Source organism: Neovison vison, chromosome 13 (genome assembly GCF_020171115.1).
Source record: "Neovison vison isolate M4711 chromosome 13, ASM_NN_V1, whole genome shotgun sequence".
NCBI classification, from domain to species: Eukaryota; Metazoa; Chordata; class Mammalia; order Carnivora; family Mustelidae; genus Neogale; species Neogale vison.
In genome coordinates, this window is record NC_058103.1 from 143,931,385 (window position 1) to 143,948,887 (window position 17,503).

The 17,503-nt window shown below is 43.3% G+C and overlaps 1 protein-coding gene across 1 annotated transcript in view; it reads left to right on the top strand.

The window, feature by feature from the left end:
- The window catches only part of AGBL1 (AGBL carboxypeptidase 1), a 657,523-nt gene that overhangs the window by 216,255 nt on the left and 423,765 nt on the right, over window positions 1-17,503 (top strand). The window lies entirely within an intron of this gene.

Below are 17,503 nucleotides of genomic sequence, written 5' to 3' on the forward strand. Positions count from 1 at the left end.
ATTTATGTCACCATTGGAATGCATTGTGTCGCTCAGTGGGTGTCACTAAAGAGACTTTGGTACTGTGGCAGGAATACATTTTTGGGGGCGTCTGTTAACGGGTACAAATAACAACGTGCTCTCCAAACACCCTGAGGTCATGTCAGGTTTTTGTTTTTGTTTTGTTTTGTTTTGCCTTGAATTCAAGGGCATAGGTTCATAGGCAATTAACTCCAGAGGGGTCCTTAGAAATAATCTGGTGTAATAGTCTTTTTCTTTTTTTAAGAGGAGAATATCAGTGTCTGTGGTAATCAAGTGATTGCCCAGGTCATATGGTGGGTTAGTGACTAAGTCAGAGCTCAAACTCTGATTTCTTTACAGTTAAGACCAGTGCTTTCATTTCCTTACTAATATTTACTGCAGGGGCATCTTTATTCTGAGTTGTATTTTGCTGGGTTCTGGATACAGTGCCAAGAAGGGTGTCGCTGTATGCAAATGGGATGGCTGGCATGGAATGGCTGGCGGGTCAGGGCTGGTTGAGGGAGAGATGGAAGCGGTGGGTGGTGCTTCTCCCCACTGCGTTCCCACACGCCTTCAGAACACAGGAATGGAACGAGGAAGTCCATTCCTAGGAGAATGGACTAGGAGGTCTGTTGGAAGAAGTCAGCATTTTTAGACGCTGTGAGCCGAAGTGCAGAACCAGAGCAGGTCCCCGAGGTGACGTGGCTGGTGGATGGAGCTGGTAGGATTAACTTTCACAAATTCTCAAACCCCGTGGAAAGAGACTCGAGCCTCTTCCTGTGGTCCTCGAGGATTCTTCTCACTAGGGGAATAGACATGGTATCAAAATAGAGCGTAAGATGCATTAAAAAATGAAAGAAATATAATTTCAGAGGCTATTCATGGGAAAGAATTTACAGTTTAAAATGTCAGTATTAAAGAAGCAAAGCACAAGTTTAGAAGATGAAGAAACGAGGGCAGTAGCAAAAGGTGAAACGAGATAAAATGAGAACTGCTAAAAAATATAAAAAAGAAAACAAAAATTTCAAAGAGATAAAATTTAAAATGGCTTCAACTGAACAAGAGACCCTTTTAAGAAAGATAAAATAGTAATTAATTTCTTTAAGGAAAAAAACGAAATACACGTCAAACAGCTGAGAATGGACTAGCTTCAAAGGATAAGCACAAAAAAGAATCCTGATCAGTTACAAAATTTAGAAATGTAAAGTATCATGATAAAATAGAAAAAGAGGAGCAGAGTACATTCCAAATGATAAAATATGCTAAACTATGCCAAAATGCAAGCAAGTCAAAGCTATAGACTTTAAAAATAAAATTTCAGTATATACAGCAAAAGAATAAAAAAGGCAAAGAAGTAAAGGATTCGTGTGTTCTAGCAAGTCTCCTCATTTTTGGTGGAGGTGCTTGATGGGCAGAGAGTAGGGTCCTTTGTCTTTGCCAGTGGTCACTGGTTGGTCTTCAAGCACATGGGAGGAGTAGGAGGCCAGGCCCCTCCAGCAGGAGCATTAATTAAGCCTCTGGCAGCAATTAGCCCTCTGAGACATGCGGTTGGACAAGGCTCTAGAGCGGTGTTCCCTCCTGGTCCAGTGGAACTGGGTGGGCCCCTGCCGTGTGCTATTGGCTCTGGAGATCAGGTCTAGGACATTAATGAGTGACTTCTGCCTGCTTGAGGTGCCCAGGATTTCACTAGCAAGCTCTGTCAGCCGAAATGGATGGAAAACAGCTCTGCAAGCCATCTTGAGGGACAGGATCCCGTTTCAGCATGTTCTCATCCAAGTTGGCTCTTTTCTGAAATCTCTCTTTCCATTGAATTGTCCGGGGTCTGGTAGAGAATGGAAAGCGTACTAGGTTTAGAGTCGTAACGCCTGTGTGTAATCTGGCTCTTTCCCCGAACGACTCAGTTTTCTCTTCTGTTGGAAGAGTAAGGGAACATGCTCCCTATTGACCTGGCTGGGAAAATGTCTCTTAAGCCCATGGCAAATTCAGGCTCAAGGATAAATATTGTAGTTTTTTCCATTACAACTGGTCACACCGAGACATCATGGGCTTGGTCCAGGTCTTTGGTTGAAAGGTTAATGTGGTCTCAGTCACGGAGCATCCTCCTGGCCTGGACACAGTCACTTTCAGCTCACAGCTGGTTGTTTTGGACTCCCTAATGGCAGGCCAGCTCCTTCTCAGTGACACTGCCATTCATCATCATTACCATTATTTATTATGACTAAAATTACCCTTTTTTTTATATTGCATCTTTCATCGTGGAGCTCAAAGCATATCATAGATTATTTGGATCACTCAAACAATTTTGGCTGAAAGGGACTTGGAAACCATAGTGTTATTGTACTGATCGGAAATCCACAAGTCACAGCACACCAATTTCAAAAGACACAAGACTACATCGGACACACAGCAGCTCACAGTTAAAGCCTTAAAAGTCTCAGCTCATGAACCCTTCTTCGAGCCTAGCAGACGTGTGGCTCATCTAACTTCTACTTGAACTTTCTCTGTGACTGACATTCCATTTCAGGGCATGACCATTCCGTTGTACGTAACTGGGTGGATTTGTATTTCTCTGTGCTCTGATCTTTGCCCTGTGAACTTCAAACATTTTATGCAGTCTTACCTTGGGGTGCCCCACAGAGAAAATCGAATCCCCCTTTTACATGCCTTAACTTCCCCATGGGAAGTCCGCTTTGAGTTTAATATAGTTTACCTAAATGTTGCTTATGTGATAGTGTTTCTGATGAAGATCAGTTCGCTGATTTTCTTCGGATGCATTTTTACTACTAGGCTTCTTAAAGCCTAGTGAACTGCCTTGTGTGTGGTCTGAATGACAGAGAAGCAAATTTTGCATAAAGACTGGAGAGCCTAAACCCAAGCATGGTACTTAACTTACTGGACTCTACTCTTCTTTCAAAATACTTCACGGGCCCCCGTGGGGTTTGTAAGAATGTGTAAAAGTAGAATAGTTTCCTTTTGTGGTGATGGTAATAGAGCCTCTGAGAATGGCTGAGAGGTTTTGATAATAGTGGTCAGAGAGACAAAGCCAGGATTCTCTAGCAAAAATTTAGTGGGTCTTGCCAAGCCAAAGATCTCTTAGCAACACATGTCTATAGCAGGAAAACAAACTATAAAGGTGGGTTCCCAAAGAAACAATCTACCATCTTGCTGGCCTGGTTGTTTATATGGAATTGGGCTGAGTTCTAAGGAATCCAGGAGGATCATTGACTCTTGTCATTCTTTGCTGCCTGGGATAAAAACCAAGGGGTCAACAAATTGGGTCAGGGTGGAAGTGACAATGGTGGCTTGTTCAGGGTCTGAAGTGGGGAGAAGGCAGATGATTGCAGAACATGCAGAAGGTTGGCATGGCATGTAGGGGAAGGGGTTGAAGAGATCTAGCCTGGTTTCCAATTTTTGGACTTTTGTTGTTGGGTAGAATGTAGTGACAAAATAATTTGTATGAAGTCAACACACAGCCCAACATTTTATTCACAGGAGAATTGGAGTATATTGATTCTTAGGATACATACAACTCTACAAACTTGATTTTCTTCTTCCAAGGCCATTGTGGAGCGAAACAACAATAAAGAGCAGAGGGCATCCTCTGAGTAAACACACCAAGGTATTAAGAAGTAATAGTTGAATGCTCTAGGGGAAACAAATGAAACTGTAAAAATCAGATAAAAAATCTTGACAATTTAAACTATCTGGGACCATTTAAAGTTAGTGCCAATATTCCTTTACTCCACTGTGGGTTGTAAAGGCTTTATTTTACTACAATAAGAGAACTCACAGACTTTATATAAAAAAAAAATCATTCAGCACTTTTTATGGGCCAAGAAAGAACCTGTTTGTTTGTTTTTACATAGATTTTCTTATGTAATTGTACCTATGGCCCCAAAATGCAGGTCTTCTAATATCTAGATACAAAATCTTGAGGACACAGAGGTGAAATCTTGGGTCCAGTTTAAAAACCTCGTGTTACAGAGGCAAACCAGAACTTCTGTCTGTGCTATACCACTTTTCTGTAAGGATTTAAGGGCATTCGAATTTTTTAAAAAAGTGTTCTAGCTAGGAGGGTTCATGTGTATCATTTCGTCCCGGTCCTTCAAATGTTAAGGAAACTGAAATCAGAGAGGTAAAAATGAGTTACCCAGATTAGAAAGTTAGTTCAAAACAGAAATGGCATGAGAAATTGTCTGAATAATTGAACTACCTGCACATAAACACACCTGTGCCCAAGGTTACATGGCCAGCTTGTGACAGAGCTGGGGTGTGAACCCACTCTGTCTAGCTCCAAAGCCCAGGTGCATTTTGGTCTACCAGCCCTTCCCACCCTTGGCTGGAGATGCAAATAGAGCTTCAGCGCTGTTCACAGGTACCATCAGGTGGTCTCTGAAATTAGTCTTATAGGCTTGGACCTTCATATCCAGTGTGCCTGGGACAAACCAACACACAGCTCTGTAATTTGGGCCTGGGATGAATGAATCAGTTCATTGTCAGTTTTCCTTCATGGGATCTGAATTTCCAGCTTGGCTTTGGCCTTGATGCTGCCTTGTCCTGCCAGCCTTCTTCATTGGAGAATATACCCTTTCTTGTTGCTGCCAGTTTTTGGCTATAGGCAACACCCAGCTAATTTTGAGTTGTTGTTGTTTTTTTTTTGGTCATGGAACTTGCATTCCCCTGCCCACTCCATAGTGTATTTTAATTCAGCTGAGTCTGCAGGATCCCAAAGGGCTGATGATTATCCTTCTTGGGGGGACTTCAGCTTGGGCAGGGCCATGTCCATTCCCTCCTGTTCTGATATGCTTAGGGCTTCCCTCTGATATGACCTCAACTCTCACTTTTTAATGTATTTCACATCTCTTCAGTATACTAGCATAGAGCAGTGGTTGCGTCTCAGACTTTTGGATCTCATGGAGCAGTTACATTTGAAAAGAAAATGGGCCATAGGAAGTACGTAATTTTATTATTATTATCTTTTTCAATTTGCACGAGTAAGAATGGAAGATACGCTCTGAGCTCCCTGATAACAGATCAGTGAGAAATCCCACATGGGATGTTGCTGGGGTTACCTCCCCACCTGCAGGTGATCACATGAGTGGCCTCGAGGTCTGTGTGCCGGGTTTTCAGATCACGGTGCATCAAGGCAGCCTTGCTCTCTGTGCTGTGATACATTGCGCTAGTGTGTCCGTGAACTTCCCTGTCAGAGGGAGTAGTATCGTCATTGACTGCCTTGCTTTTTCTTGTTGTTAAGCATCCCCTGGAACAAGAAAACAGGTCCTGGAACAAGAAAAGATGCCTGAAAAATGGGTCTTTAAGAAAAATAGATAATTCCCCTGGGCTTGCAATTGGTGAAACTCTGGTCTCAACCAGAGGTCACAGAGGAAAGATGGCATGTACCATTCGGAGGAAGCCAAAAGAAGCAATCAGTCCCTTAAGTGGCTACTTGAGAATGAAAACAGCTACACCAATAATCAGTTCCACATTTCCTGTGAGTAGTCCTCTTCTGTTCCATGATTTAGTAAAGTGTTAATCAGCCTTTCCATCTTGGTTCAGCTGCACTACGGAGACTGAAAGGAAGTACCTATGCCCAAGACTGGGGGTGGGGATAAGTGGCCATCATGCTTAGAGAAGAAATTCCTAAGGGAACAGTGAAGAAGAAATATAATAGTTGTGTTTTCAGAGTTATGCTCAGAAAAATTAGGACAGCAAAAAAAAAAAAAGCTTTTTTTTTTCTAGTTATAAAAATGATCCATGGTACAGCAAGAGGGTAGATGTTTCTAAAGATGAGATTTGGTTCACACTGGTGGCAGACGTCTAAAAGCTCAAAAAGGGATGCCAAAGAAGCCAAGAGACTGGTAATTGCAGAAGCAGGTCCCACCTACGAGGGTGAGGGAAGGAGGGGCAAGTGATGGAGGGATCGGAACCCAGGGGCCCGGGGGACGCTATGTAGAGTTTGGTATTTCCAATGCTGAGAAAGGGGTCTGACCTGGCCAGGGCCTCAGTGGCCTAGGGGACACAGGTGGGAGGATGGAAGAGTGTGGAGTGACCTGTGTCTGAATGCCAAGGGGACGTATCTGCCCCCTGCTGTCACCTGTGACGGCGTCTCGCAGCCTAAGAGGCAGGGCTTGAACCAGATGCCAGCTGCTGCTCTGGTCTCATTAACTGGACTGGAAAGCAGAGACGGTGCCCTTTGCTTTCTTTCCCTCCCTCAAGTGCCTGCTGTTGGCAGAACCTACCAGGAGGCCGACTGGCAAGGGAGTCTGAGCAGTGTAATTTGCAGTTTTAGCTGCCCTGTGGCAGGCCAGAGAGCTCAGAGGTGGTTGGTGAGAAGCGAACACGAAGCACCCATTTGCTGAGCTCGAATGCCCTAGCCTCGGGCTGATTACTGTATACATGTGACTTCTTTGTTTTCAAAAAATAAAATGGTTTCGTTTATGGTTTCCAATGGGGGGGGGAAAGGCATCATTACTGTAGAAAATTCCAGCGTAGAGAAGAAGCTGAGGGAAGAAATTAAAAAGCACCCAAACTCAGGGCTGCTGCATTGCGTGACTCCAAGGGACATTGTTCACATTATAATCTATGGTAATTACATAGCGCTTCTAGGGTTTGCTAACATGGAGGCCCTTTCTGAATCAGGCTGTCCAGACGTAAATGCTATTGTCAAGTGGGAGAACATTCATTAGCCATTTTTTTTGTAAGCTGACAACTCCGGGAATGTCAGCTATTTCTTTAAATATATTTCTATCTGTCTTAAGTAAGATCATATATTTTGTAGTAGAGTTTATAAACGAACATCTTCCTGTGGCAAAGAATACAAATAGCATTATTAGTTTTTAAAATGGCTATGTCATAGTATTGACATAATTAATTTTAAACAATTCTCCATTATAAACAGGAGACAGGGGAATATTCTTGTTATTCTCTTGGTGAATTCCTCTGGCTGTTTTCTTAAGATAAATTCTCAAGTCTGTTGAGTTGATGCTATGCATATTTTATATTTGAGACATTATTACCAGATTATTTAGAAAAAATGTGTAGATAGAGATTCCTACCACCAGTGGGTGAAAGTGCCTGTTCCCCATACCCTTGTCAATACATTGTATCAATCCTTTTAATTTGGGGGGGGTCAATCTGATAAGATTAAAGTATGATTTTAATTTTAATTTTTATACTTAGGAAAAAATTACTCCCACTTTGCAGGTGAAGAGAACACTGAGGCAAAAGATGAGATGACATACACAAGGTCAACACGTATCTGGTATTTTAGAGTCCGGGATTAAATTCAGGTTGGCCTGGTTGCAAAGCTTGTGTTCTTCCCACTTGGCTGTGAGCTCCGCTCATGTCCACAGTTCTAGGCAGTCATCTGGGTGACTTACCTCTTGAGTGTTTTTAACATAGAGTCTGGGAGGTAGTAAATGCCTGAGATGTTTGTTAAATCTAACCTGGGGTGCACCTCACCTTGCTAAAGTGTTTTAAGGTGTGGACTTCACATAGATCATTGTAGACCAGAGCAAGGGCTCTAAAAAGCTTTGGGCCACTTCTGTAAGAAATGAACTGTTGGATATATATTTAGTTAGATATTAGTACTGAGGTGCTGGTGCACTGCCCATAGTGTTTTAGTATAGGCTAGATTGCAAGGGGGGATTTGTATTCTACGCCTTTGAGGTGTGGTTCCTTTTGAAGCTGTGGGTGCCAAAATTACTTGGTCTTCTTTTCTTCTCTTTGTCTTAATCATCATTCATTGTCTTGAACAACAACTGAGCACACACTGGGGAGCCTGGTTGATTGTTCAGGCAGTCTCCAAAAGCCTACGGTTTAATAAGTATGGGGGCCTCTGGACCCTCCCAAGCTGGGAGGGTTTATACCCTTAGGCGGGAGTGACTCATTCCTTTATGGACTCACTGTCCATATTTGGCTTCCAAAACATTGATTTTTCCATGTGTCTGTGGCTGAGTTCTGCAGTGTTTTCTGCAAAGCGAGGGCAGTAGAGCAGGGATCCTTGGTCCAGGAGAGAAGTAAGGGTGGAGAAAAGCAGGGGGGACCAGTAAAGGCAGAGGGACACTAGCTGTCCCGTGGGCACCCTCCCAGTAGGTCTGACTGTTTCTCTTCCTCAGCACGGTGCTGTGTCCCCTTCCCTGAGGGCTTGGATGGCCACAAGCTAAAGAGGGTGTCAGGACAAAGGTCTCCATGCTGTGTGGCGTCTGGGAAGCTGAGTGACAGAGTCCCCGTGGTCTGTCCAGATGATGCTGGTGGTCACGATGCCATGCCAGGAGAGGATGTGAGTGTATTATTCTCCTTAAAACTCTCATTCCAGAGTTTCAACTCCAAATTCTCCCTCCAGCTAGGCCAGGGGAATGTGAAGTTTCTGCCGTGGAATCTCCCTGTGGAATGTTTGCTAGCCAGAGATCATATTTCTGAGCAAGTAAAGCTTAGCCTGTGCTAGTCATCCACTGTGTTACTGCGGAGCCCCGCGGCCCTTCCTGGGCGCTGACAGAGGAACGTTCACTTGCAGTCACGTACTTTTCAAAATTTAGACCGTTTTGCCAGTTTGCACTGCTTGTAACAGAGCAGAATGATCAGTGGTTGGCTATTTTGGCTCTATTTGTGTTTAGGAAAATTAAAATGTTCTGGACACGGTTGGCAATTTGGATGGAAATATCAGTGTGGGCCCAGTTCTAGCAGGTTTGTGTGTCTCTGTGTAAAGGATCTCTGGGGAGAGATGGGCAAAGGGCATTTAATCTCTTTCTCTTTGCTTTACTTTCCTTATATTTGAAAACTGGGAAAAATGTTATTTTGATCTGGAGGGGATTATTTGGTCTGAGGAACTATAATTTTCTTCGTTTACTTCCTGACTTCACTAGAAACAAGGAGGTCTCAGTCCATTTTGGATGCTAAGATAGTCTCCTGGAGGGGCACGTGGGTGGTTCAGTCATTAACGGTCTTCAGCTCAGATCATGATCCCAGGGTCCTGGGCTTGAGCCCCGCATCGGGCTCCCTGCTCAGCAGGAAGCCTGCTTCTTCCTCTCCCACTCCCCTGGCTTACATTCCCTTTCTCACTATCTCTGTCAAATAAATAAATAAAATCTTAAAAAAAAATAAAAAAAAGATATCCTCCTAGATACAGAAAGGAACATTTATAGGAATATTTTAATCTCACCAACTTCTTTTTACAACTTTATAAAATGAAGTTACACATTTAAGTTTTTTTTTTTTTTTTGAAGTTGCAGAAGTGACTTTTTGCCTTGAATTCTTCCCTTGCAAATCTGTCAGTAATTCTGAAATCATGGTCTACTGGGATTTTGTGCGACATCCAAGATTTTCCTTCTAGGATGTGGAAGGGGGAGAGGGAACCACGAAGAACTCGGCATTTGGCCAAGTTGTCCAGAGCTCTGGACATACAGCACAGAGCAGTGCGGGCCCAGAGATCGCTGAGGGTCCCGGTTCTAGAAGGAAATGTGGCATACAAAATCTTGCAGATTAACTTGTTCATAGAGATCAACATGACAATTATTTGCTCTGGGAACGCTTAAGGTCCTGCTGCTAAGTCATTTGCATAGTATTCAATGATGCATGGTGCTAGGGCCAGGGCGTTGTAGGAGAGATTTCCCAAGGGCTTCCTTGCCCACACCCGTTCCTACATACAGAGGGGAGTCAGGAGCTTGAGTACTCCATTTGCCTTTCTCAGACATTGCGGTTCTGAACAAATATTACTATTTATTATTCCTAAATTTAGGGTTATTAATTATATCAGCATAAACCTAATTTATGCCATCATAAACAGCAATAATAAATGCTGCCAAATGCTAATACCCAGCTCTTGCCAACTGTGCCTGTAGTTGATGGGTTTCCACCCCCCCTCACTTCCCAGAAGCATTAAATTAAAAATGATTCAATGTTGCAGAATCATTGATCAAGTTGGGGCTGAGGCTCTTGGGGAAATGTGCTTGTTTGTTAAATGCTGTGTTCCCTCATTGGCTGGGCCGCTTCGGATCTCTGTCTGCGCTCTGGTGTTTCTGTATTCCTTCCCCGGAGGAAGAAATGGGACCAGGATGCAGGCCGGGAGGGAGGTAGACAAACATCCATTCTTCCTTCTCGATTTCCCCTTCAGACTTCTCTCTTCCCAGTGCCCCTTGACTAACACTTTCTTTCAACATACACTTAGAAGTCTTTATAAAGCAATCCCTTGGGTATAATACAGATGTATTATTTCTCAATTCCCATCACATCTACCATGTACTTAGTGATGTATGTTCCATGCTCCCTGAAACACATGAGAGTCTCTATCTGGAGAATAGGAGGCACAGCTCTGACTAGCGCCCCCCACCCCCGCCTCTAATACTGTGTTTACTGTTCCTTCTGCCATTTACTCTTGGGGTGCTCTGCTTTGGGGAAGTAAGAGGAGATCCAGTCCCCTTGTTATCAGAGTCTTAATAAGATCTCACTGCCTTTCTCAAAGGAAACGATTTGTGCTTTTCCTGGTTTTGCTGACTTTCTTTATTTTGCTTCATCTGGGATGATTGTGATCATGATTCAGTATAAGGAATTCCTCCTGGGCAATCAGAAGGCCCAGGATTTGGTCAGGGTTAGCCTCTTTCCACCCACATGGCTTTGGACAAATCACTTAACCTTTGCACTCTTATTTCTTCAACTTACTAAGAGGTCAGTAAGCCCTAACCATGGTGCCTCCCTTGATTAGTGTCACGATCAAATACGTAGTGTTTGAAACTGTCTGAAAATACAAAAGTAAAGGTCCCTCTTGTTGTATTCTGTTGCTTGGATTTCAATGTGAGCCATGCAAAGCTCTTCTCAGTAGTCGAGACAAACAAGCTTAATGGTTTCCTACTTCCATTTCTCAGTTTCTCAAAGAGATCCAAGATAAGGTATGGCAGTGGGATAGAAATTCTGCAGAGGAAGGGACAAGGTCAATGATGAAAAAGGTGAAAAAGACTTCTTTATTTTATACATAATATATATAACTTATCATACTATATAGTATATATAATATTTATCTTAATATAATATATGTATTTTAAATATATAATATTTTACTAAAGCTTTGCTTGTCCTTGTGATTGTGATTTTAAAATTATGGAGAAGGTGTAGGACTGAATAAATTTTATAAAATATATAGCAGAATTGGAATTGGAAGAATTCAGGCAGTGCCTTTTTCCCTCCTCATGCTTACTCTTTTTTTTAAGATTTAGATATTTATTCCAGAGAGAGAAAGAGTGGGCATGAGTCAGGGTAAGGGCAGAGGGAATGAATCCTTGAACAGACTCCCCAGATGATTTCAGAATCCTGTATGCCTGGATGGGGGTCCCAGACTCACTACCCATGAGATCATGACCTGATCTGAAACCAAGAGTTGGCTGCCTAAGCAGCTGAGTCACCCGGGCTCCCCTCCTCATGCTCGCCCTTGAAATAGATCTAGTTGTCCCATCGGAATGGACGAAAGCCTGGCTTCTTGCCTTTTAGAAGCCCGCCTACCGTCAGCTTCAGGACATCTCACGTAGTGTTTCAGGGTATCTGTCATGAACAGTGTCTGTGGTTGGTGGAACCGGTCTTCTTCTCAGCCTGCAGACAGTCTCCTGGATGTACCCAGCCTGGGCATCACAGCCTTATGGCCCCCTGCTCCCATCTATCCCTGGGAGCCCCGGTTCCTAGGAAAGTGCGCCCCATCAGGAACCAGAAGGAATTGCACCTGTCAGGCTGCCCTGAGGACCAGTCTGGGGCCACAGGCTTTCCAGTTCTGGGTCCTTCCGCCTGCAGGCCCTCGTTTATTACCAGGAAAGTCGAATGCATTGCATTAGCCTTGGCAATGTGGAGCCACCCTCCCTGGCCCGACTTCCATGGTGTCTTTTCCTCAGTTATTTATCTCTCTGAGCCACCTAGCCCTTCTGAATTATTAGCCTTCTTCCTTCATTGCCCTGCTTCCTTCTTGCAAATATGCTCCTATACATCTTCACTCCGTAGGAAACACTTTCTTTTCTATTTACAGCTTCTCCCTGCTCCCCACCCCTCCCCCTGGCCCAATAACGGCCAAGGAGATAAATAAGAAACATAACTCTTTTTGGCTATTGTTTTTTTTCTTACTCTGCACAGTAATATATATAATAACAAGAAAACAAATCTTATTACTAAAGTAATTACAATAAATAAAAAATAACTGAGAGTGAGGCCTAAGGAAGGGGCACATCAGGGGAGTGATTGCGACAGGATTTTAAAAATTTAATTTACTAGTGCCAGTCTCACCGCTCTGTGGATGCCTCCCTTAGGAGATTGTGTCTAATTAGAGAGGGTTGTTATTGCTCTTTAGATACATACCCACCCCTGGTTGACTTATACTTGGGCCTTTAAAGGCAGATTCTGGCCCGAGGAATCCCTTGAGAAATTCCCTTGTCAGCAGCCCCATGCTGGGAACAGCACCATTTAGCATGTTATGGTTGTATCATCATCAAAGCTTGGGATTGCAAAGAATTGCTTGGCTTGCTTCCCCGTGACTGTAGATAATCTTCCCCTTAACCATCCAAACAGATGGGTATCCCCCCTGACATTTGTGAATGCAAGTAGAGGTCGCTGTGAATCCCTTTGTCAAATAGGCTGGTGCTGACCAGTTCTTAGAGCTCAAATGCTTCTCCGTGTCGTCAATCTAATTTTATCTGCAAGTGATTTCTGTCCATTTGTTCTTGCGTGGTCCGCAGTAGAAATGGGAACAGTTGTTTTTCTTCATTAAGTCTGACTATCATTCTGTTTATGAGAGCCATCTTTCTGAGTTCTTTTGAAAAGCTCCTTATTTGAGTTTCACTTCTCCTCTTTAACCTGAAGCATGTGTGGTTCACAGTTAGTCTCAACACGTGGCATTTTTTAACGATAATGTAATCGTCACTGGGTGGTTTTCAAGTCAGGCTTGAATGTGGAAGGCAGACTGGGCAGGGGTAGGACAGCCTAGCCAGGCTTCTCGGCAACATGTCGGCATCCTCCCAACCTAGGCTCACTTACTAAGGCATTATGGGCGGCCGTGCTCTCCGCGCTTACTCTGGCCGATTGGTCTTAGTCGTCCACACACCTGAAATCTGGGACAAATGCACAGTGCACTTATCTTATTTATTTATTTTTTTATGTCATTCCACCTCCTCTCCTGACTATCACCATCACCTGTCCCATGTCCATGATCACAACTGACATCAATGACAAGAAAATGGCCGGTATTGCTGAGTGCGTAACATGTGCTTGAAAAGGTGTAACATTTCACACCCACCGCCTCTGTTAGTCCTCACGACAGCTCTGTGGTATGTACTAATGTGACTTCACTCAGGAGAAAACTCATATTTTCAGGGCAGAATAAATGTCTCAGTGATGTAGGAAAGACATTAGCGTTCAAAGCCAATGGCCAAGAAAGAATTCTTAAGATGTCTTTGGTGCAAAAATGTGGTTTTATTAAAGCACAGGGATAGGACCCCTGGACAGAAAGAGCTGCACTGGGGTCATGGGGAGTGGTCCATTATGTACTTCCAAGTTGGGAGGCACTTAGGGAGAGCCTAAGGCCCTAAGGAATTTTGGAAACAAGGGAAGTGGAGGGGACTAGCTATTGTTGGGGAAAAGGTCTTTTAATACTGTCTAATAAAGTCTTAGTCATGAGACCCTTCAGATGTATATCAGTGGGCCATATGCTTGGGGGATGATGGACAACACTTATCTTGGGGGTTTAGAGATAAAGGGAATTTCCAAAGGAAGTTTTTTTATGTTAGAGTAGGTTTACAGGATCCTGGGGTGGGGAGGGTGGGCTGTCAGGCTAGGACTAGGATTGCCTTTTGCCCTTAGCAAAGTGTCAGCATTGAGGCAGTTGAGTCCCTAGAGGTATGTCGTTCTGCCCATTTCAAAGACTTGTTAATAGGCTGTAGGTAGTAAGGAACTGTAATAATTTCTCTTCTGCCTTTGTTTCCCACATCAAAGGGCATATAGAGCACAGAGATTGGGTGAAGAGGGTAATGAATCTGTGTGTGTGTGTGTGTGTGTGTGTGTGTGTGTGTGTATGATTTTAGAACCCACCAACTCAACCACTACAGTATGCAGGAAATCAGAAGGTGGTAGAATCCTATAAAATTAACATTGGAAGGGCTCTTGCATTTCAAAAATCTAGACCTGTCCCCTCTCCAGAGAAGAGACAAAAAAGATGCCCAGTAAGCTTCAGTTAGGTTTTTAAATTCTCACAGTGTTAGAGCTGAATTGAGAAGCCAGCCCTCTCCCACTGAATGGCCACTGAGTAGAAGGATAACATATTTGCAAACTGTGCAGATGTTGCTCATAATCTTATGCATGTAAAGTAAAGGGCTTTCTTAAGACAGAATGGGAAGTTCTGCACAGAAAAGGATAAAGTTGTTAGAAACACTTCAGTCCAGTCTGTCTGAGATGGCTTCTCAGAAGCAGTCAGACATCAAAGAGTTTTAAAAGGGGAGGGAGAAGGCCTTGGGAGTGGTGAAGGTTTCTCCAGGCTAGCATTTCCCAAACCGGTTCTGAGGGACACCAGCAGATTGGTACTAATAGATGTTTCTCTCTCTCTCTCTCTCTCTCTCTCTCTCTCACACACACACACACACACACACACAAAGAGTGCTTGGGTTGGAAACCACATTTCAAATTTCATATAAATAGACTTCTTTATTGCATAACTTACCAGTTGTGTTGAAATATTAAGGTGCCTGGAGACTATCTCATTGGGGATGGAATTTGTGACATTTACTGAATTTACTTGAACAGGGTCATATTTGTTGATGTGTATCTAGAATAGCTGGAGGATTATTAGTGATCCTTCAACTTAGCAAGTACTGCTCCAGGCTGTTAAGTGAGATGCAGACATTAAATGAAGCCTCCTTGTAAAGAAGCGCATTAGCTTTGTGGCTAAGGACATGGATTCTGAAGCCGGATTGCCTGGGTTTACCACTGATTAGCTGTGTGACCTTAGACAACCACCTGGCATGGTTGGGTTATCTCTGAAATGAGGGTTTGCTGCAGGATGTTTATTGTAGCATGTCCTTGGGGATGGGGGAAGCCGAATCAGGCACAGGGTAGAGTTGGATGTGACACGGTTATCACAGAGGTCGCAGCTGGCCGGTGAGGAACTCTGCAGCTGGAAAGGTCTTTCAGTGTCCTGGATTAAGGCAAGTAGACTCAATCTGTCTTCCGTACGTCCCACCAGTTGCACAGTCACTGAATGTGTACTGCCTCTAGAGAAGGGGCACTGACTTGCACAAAATGGTCCTTTTTAAAAAATTCAATTTATTTATTTATTTATTGTTAAATTAAATTTATTTATTTTCAGCATAACAGTATTCATTATTTTGCACCACACCCAGTGCTCCATGCAATCCGTGCCCTCTATAATACCCACCACCTGGCACCCCGACCTCCCACCACCCCCGCCACTTCAAACCACTCAGATTGTTTTTCAGAGTCCATAGTCTCTCATGATTCACCTCCCCTTCCAATTTCCCTCAACTCCCTTCTCCTCTCCATCTCCCCATGTCCACCATGCTATTTGTTATGCTCCACAAATAAGTGAAATCATATGATAATTGACTCTCTCTGCTTGGCTTATTTCTCTCAGCATAATCTCTTCCAGTCCCGTCCATGTTGCTACAAAAGTTGGGTATTCATCCTTTCTGATGGAGGCATAATACTCCATAGTGTATATGGACCACATCTTCCTTATCCATTCGTCCGTTGAAGGGCATCTTGGTTCTTTCCATAGTTTGGCAACCGTGGCCATTGCTGCTATAAACATTGGGGGTACAGATGGCCCTTCTTTTCACTACATCTGTATCTTCCACAAAACAGGAAAAAATATACAGTGGAAAAAAGACAGTCTCTTCAATAAATGGTGCTGGGAAAACTGGACAGCTATATGTAGAAGAATGAAACTCGACCATTCTCTTACACCGTACACAAAGATCAACTCAAAATGGATAAACCATTTTGACCTCAACGTGAGACAGGAATCCATCAGAATCCTAGAGGAGAACATAGGCAGTAATCTCTTCGATATCAGCCACAGCAACTTTCAAGATATGTCTCCAAAGGCAAAGGAAACAAAAGCGAAAATAAACTTTTGGGACTTCATCAAAATCAAAAGCTTCTGCACAGCAAAGGAAGCAGTCAAGAAAACAAAGAGGCAACCCACGGAATGGGAGAAGATATTTGCAAATGACAATACAGACAAAAGGTTGATATCCAGGATCTATAATGAACTCCTCAAACTCAACACACACAAGACAGGCAAACACATCAAAAAAATGGGCAGAAGATATGAACAGACACTTCTCCAATGAAGACATACAAATGGCTATCAGACACATGAAAAAATCTTCATCATCACTAGCCATCAGGGAGATTCAAATTAAAACCACATTGAGATACCACCTTACACTAGTTAGAATGGCCAAAATTAGCAAGACAGGAAACAACATGTGTTGGAGAGGATGTGGAGAAAGGGGAACCCTCTTACACTGTTGGTGGGAATGCAGGTTGGTGCAGCCTCTTTGGAAAACAGTGTGGAGATTCCTCAAGAAATTAAAAATAGAACTTCCCTATGACCCTGCAATTGCAAAAGAAGTTCCTTTTGTCTGAGGACAACTCTTTTCTTTTTCTTTTTAAGATTTTATTTATTTGTGAGAGAGAGGGAGAATGAGCACAAGGAGGGAGGAAGGAGCTGAGAGAGCGGGAGACAGACCCCCTGTTGCACAGGGAGCCCAATGTGGGGCTCCATCTCAGGACCCGGGGCTCGTCACCTGAGTCAAAGGCAGACACTTAACCAACTGAGCCAGCCAGGTGCCCTGAGGACAGTTCTGCAGGGAGGTACTCAGCTGTGAGCCTTAGCATCTGCGGAATGAGTTATTTAATTCTAAAGGGGCACTTGGAGGGACACAGCACAGCATCCACTTTGCTTTCCTTTCCTTGTTCGTGAAATGGGAACAGCAGTAGTATCTTAATAAGGTCATTGTGAATGAAATGAGTTCTTAACCAATGTGCCTGATACTTACTAATGCCATATGTGTTCCAAAAAGATCAAAAATCAGATAAATACCTAAGATAGATGCGAGCTGTTTACCCTGGAATTCGCAATTACAGTTGAGCCAGTGAAGACTGGAAGAACAAAGGTAATATATTTTTTACTTGCAGTGAGTTAAAAACTATTTCAGTGCCTATATGCAACCACAGACTCACTCCAGTGGGCCTTTTCATAGCTTTCATAGGCTGTGATGGAGAGGCCTGTACTGTGTCTTCTGCTGTGTTCTCTCCCTAATATTGTAATTATCTGATGAGAGCAGACCAGGCCATCAGAAGGCACTCCCTCAGACAGCCCATGTGTTTGGTAAAAAAAAAAAAATTCAATCCAGGCCAAGATGTGAATTGAGTAGAGATTGCTAACTATTGATCAGTGCCGACAAAGTTGATTGTGATGTTGCCCTGATCTGAAAGGAACTGTGTTCATGGACGAGATGGC